Source organism: Hermetia illucens, chromosome 6, assembly GCF_905115235.1.
Source record: "Hermetia illucens chromosome 6, iHerIll2.2.curated.20191125, whole genome shotgun sequence".
Taxonomy (NCBI): domain Eukaryota; kingdom Metazoa; phylum Arthropoda; class Insecta; order Diptera; family Stratiomyidae; genus Hermetia; species Hermetia illucens.
In genome coordinates, this window is record NC_051854.1 from 85311276 (window position 1) to 85316278 (window position 5003).

General features: G+C 40.4%; 1 long non-coding RNA gene across 1 annotated transcript; it reads right to left on the reverse strand.

Annotated features, from left to right (window-relative positions):
- Nucleotides 1–1439: 1439 nt before the first annotated feature.
- On the reverse strand, nucleotides 1440–2567 carry LOC119660157. Its single transcript, XR_005250402.1, has 2 exons — nucleotides 1931–2567; nucleotides 1440–1845 (listed from the first exon to the last, which is right to left on the reverse strand). It is a non-coding gene; the product is annotated as an uncharacterized LOC119660157 (long non-coding RNA).
- Nucleotides 2568–5003: the final 2436 nt, after the last annotated feature.

The following is a 5003-nucleotide window of genomic DNA, read 5'->3' on the forward strand; positions in this document are numbered from 1 at the left end:
ACTTGACAACAGAATGGCAAAAACACTTCTTATTTGTTAAAAGCAACAACTAGAGGTTGCTCCATATTAAATGTTGCCACTTAAGTAAAATAAAACGGGTAAAAATATGAAAAGTCCTGTGAAGCAAAAAAAAAACGACGCGCTGACAAGCAATCTTCCTGTAGAGTGCGCGTCGAGTTTGGTGCTTGCTCCGCTCGCATGATTGATTTCTTTGGAGTTTTGGTCTGATCGACATTATTTTCGGTGCGCGAGATTTGTCATGGCCTTAAGTTGGCCAAGTTTCACTTTTGAGAACTCACAATTAAGAAAAACAACACTTTTTACTTAATAGAATTTATTAATGAAATGATTCAAAATTACACGGACAGCGTTACAGCTAAAGGTATCAAGAACGGACTGCGAGAAATCACATATCAGTCGCTAATTTATTCAGAATAAAGTGCTGACCTGTCGTCTGCATTTTTGCCATATTGTGGAATTTTTATAAAGGGTCAAATTGCAAACTGCTTACTCAGCTGCATGCGCAAGGTGTTGCATTGCTTTTGCTAGTATTTCATTATATCTAGACTGATATGTGACTCGCGGGACCTTATTCTTGTTAATCCAACGTAGTTTCTTTTCGAAAATCGTTACAACACTTCCCGTGCACAGAGGACGCATACCTTTCAAGGGGACCTCGTTTACCAAAACAGGGTTCCTTTTGCCATGATTCGTAATCGTGATCTAGTTGGAATTGGGATTGGGTTGGATTATTATCAAATTACAGTTTATGCTGCATGAGGCAGCTAAATTCTGGCTTCTAACTTACCCTTCCGAATGAATCGCTCTGAATTTCACAATGAACTCTTTTGGCGTCCGAATTATCCAACACAAAATCGCACGACAAATGTGATCCAATACGAAAAACTTTCCCCCTAGTTTTTAGAATCCTTTCGGCACTATCATTTTGAATGATAGCCAACCGTCCGGTCACAGTTAGATACTAGACAGCTACCTCACTCCCCCTTGCCCCTCAAGGGGGGAAATCAGTGCGAGTACACACGATTTCAAATTGTTTTGCCCCTGAGCATGAGCGAGATGTACCGAAAACAATCTTCTACACTTCATCTTTTACACTTCACAGACTTGACAACAGAATGGCAAAAACACTTCTTATTTGTTAAAAGCAACAACTAGAGGTTGCTCCATATTAAATGTTGCCACTTAAGTAAAATAAAACGGGTAAAAATATGAAAAGTCCTGTGAAGCAAAAAAAAACGACGCGCTGACAAGCAATCTTCCTGTAGAGTGCGCGTCGAGTTTGGTGCTTGCTCCGCTCGCATGATTGATTTCTTTGGAGTTTTGGTCTGATCGACATTATTTTCGGTGCGCGAGATTTGTCGTGGCCTTAAGTTGGCCAAGTTTCACTTTTGAGAACTCACAATTAAGAAAAACAACACTTTTTACTTAATAGAATTTATTAATGAAATGATTCAAAATTACACGGACAGCGTTACAGCTAAAGGTATCAAGAACGGACTGCGAGAAACCACATATCAGTCGCTAATTTATTCAGAATAAAGTGCTGACCTGTCGTCTGCATTTTTGCCATATTGTGGAATTTTTATAAAGGGTCAAATTGCAAACTGCTTACTCAGCTGCATGCGCAAGGTGTTGCATTGCTTTTGCTAGTATTTCATTATATCTAGACTGATATGTGACTCGCGGGACCTTATTCTTGTTAATCCAACGTAGTTTCTTTTCGAAAATCGTTACAACACTTCCCGTGCACAGAGGACGCATACCTTTCAAGGGGACCTCGTTTACCAAAACAGGGTTCCTTTTGCCATGATTCGTAATCGTGATCTAGTTGGAATTGGGATTGGGTTGGATTATTATCAAATTACAGTTTATGCTGCATGAGGCAGCTAAATTCTGGCTTCTAACTTACCCTTCCGAATGAATCGCTCTGAATTTCACAATGAACTCTTTTGGCGTCCGAATTATCCAACACAAAATCGCACGACAAATGTGATCCAATACGAAAAACTTTCCCCCTAGTTTTTAGAATCCTTTCGGCACTATCATTTTGAATGATAGCCAACCGTCCGGTCACAGTTAGATACTAGACAGCTACCTCACTCCCCCTTGCCCCTCAAGGGGGGAAATCAGTGCGAGTACACACGATTTCAAATTGTTTTGCCCCTGAGCATGAGCGAGATGTACCGAAAACAATCTTCTACACTTCATCTTTTACACTTCACAGACTTGACAACAGAATGGCAAAAACACTTCTTATTTGTTAAAAGCAACAACTAGAGGTTGCTCCATATTAAATGTTGCCACTTAAGTAAAATAAAACGGGTAAAAATATGAAAAGTCCTGTGAAGCAAAAAAAAACGACGCGCTGACAAGCAATCTTCCTGTAGAGTGCGCGTCGAGTTTGGTGCTTGCTCCGCTCGCATGATTGATTTCTTTGGAGTTTTGGTCTGATCGACATTATTTTCGGTGCGCGAGATTTGTCGTGGCCTTAAGTTGGCCAAGTTTCACTTTTGAGAACTCACAATTAAGAAAAACAACACTTTTTACTTAATAGAATTTATTAATGAAATGATTCAAAATTACACGGACAGCGTTACAGCTAAAGGTATCAAGAACGGACTGCGAGAAACCACATATCAGTCGCTAATTTATTCAGAATAAAGTGCTGACATTTCGTCTGCATTTTTGCCATATTGTGGAATTTTTATAAAGGGTCAAATTGCAAACTGCTTACTCAGCTGCATGCGCAAGGTGTTGCATTGCTTTTGCTAGTATTTCATTATATCTAGACTGATATGTGACTCGCGGGACCTTATTCTTGTTAATCCAACGTAGTTTCTTTTCGAAAATCGTTACAACACTTCCCGTGCACAGAGGACGCATACCTTTCAAGGGGACCTCGTTTACCAAAACAGGGTTCCTTTTGCCATGATTCGTAATCGTGATCTAGTTGGAATTGGGATTGGGTTGGATTATTATCAAATTACAGTTTATGCTGCATGAGGCAGCTAAATTCTGGCTTCTAACTTACCCTTCCGAATGAATCGCTCTGAATTTCACAATGAACTCTTTTGGCGTCCGAATTATCCAACACAAAATCGCACGACAAATGTGATCCAATACGAAAAACGTGCTTTTAGCGTTAGTTATGTAAATATATTAAATTAATTTGTACACAAAAGTTTTACAATCACTTCACAGAATGGCAAAAACACTTCTTATTTGTTAAAAACAACAACTAGAGATTGCTCCATATTAAATGTTGCTACTTAAGTAAAATAAAACGGGTAAAAATATGAAAAGTCCCGTGACGCAAAAAAAAACGACTCGCTGACAACCAATCTTCCTGTAGAATGCGCGTCGAGCCGTTTATCAAAAATTCCAAATTCGACGCGAGATTCGAAAAACGGCAGATGAGCCAACACACAATTGGCAGATTCTGTAAATGTTTGGTGAAATGTGGGTTGTGGGTTTTCATAACACAGGGTAATGAATTTCAAATGGAAGTTTGGAATTATCATAGACAATAGACACTTACACTAGTTTGAATATTTCACCATAGCCAGTTGAGATTCCTATATTGATTAAGATACCGCCTACCATCAGTGAACGTCTCGCCACCCTCTTCAACAACTGCCTAAACAACGGCCACTTTCCGGTATCTTGGAAATCAGCCCTCCTCATACCTATCCCTAAGAAGGGGTGCTCAGGCGATCTCAAAGACCCCTATCTCTCTGCTTTCCAATATTGAAAAAATCTTCGAACGTATCCTACTAAGTCACCTTAATAGACACTACTCCACCATCATTCCACTTCGAAAACCTCAGATCCACCGAGCAGACAATTCTGTACCTGCCAGACCATATCTTCAATCAACTGGAAAACAGGCATTGCACCGTAGCCTGCGCCTTAGACCTCGAAAAGGCGTTTGATTCAGTTTGGAAAGAGGGATTGCTCTACAAACTAATCCAGTCTAATTGCCCCCTCCCCTTATTCAGAATCCTCGCAACTTTCTTTCTTTGAGTTCGTTTTGAAGGGACCACATCTTGAAGGGTATCGATCTTCGACTTTACTCTTGTCTTGCGGGTCGGTTTCTTTTCAGTTCCTTGTGAACTAGGATGTCATTGGTGGGTTGATTTCCGCAGGATATTAGTCTGTAGTCGGCTCATCTGGAATTGCAGCGACTCTACGCCGTAACCACTTCGGTCACGCTGTTCCCAGGGCAGGGGTGAGGCAGCGTCTGATGAGTTGTCCCTGTCCTGAACGAAACCGCAAATCATAAATTTTGAGAAAAAATTGTTTTTTGATTAGGGGCAACCCTATTGTGTTTATTTGCAGTTATCGATCAGATTGAAAGCACGGAGGAAGGAAATAGCTCCGGAAATATCGATATCAGCAAATAAATACAATACATTCAACCAGACGACTTCCGGGCTTCCGAATCGCGCTTGTAAAAGCAATAGGGGGTGATATGGTATATGGTCGTAATAAGTTTAAAACAGGACACCTTTAGAATATACCCTGAAAAAATGAAAGTCGAGAGATTTCAAGACTACGTAGCGTCCTTAAAAGGGATGGGTCGACTAAGTTGGACTCTTAGAAAACCAGGTGAAACTTTCACAAATCCCAGAGTTAGAAACACACCATCTGGGAGAACAGATGCAAGTGCTGCAAAAGAAACTGGAACATAGCGAGAACGGTTGTTACCAGTAAAAAGGCAAGTGCTTCTATCAGCCCTGACCCGAGGCAGGATTCCCTTCGGACCCGGAGTCTTCTTGAGAAATTCCAAACAAAAAAAAAGGATAATAGGGGGCCTGCACCATTTTTTTGCTCTGGGCATGGATTTTCTCTATCCCGAACATCAAGCTGTTTACATTGACAAATTCTTGTTTTATTTCCCAACCACTCTAGATGAATGATACCGAATTTTGGAAATACCTTCCAACCTAATTTGATTGAATTAAAGGCAAACGCAAGAGACA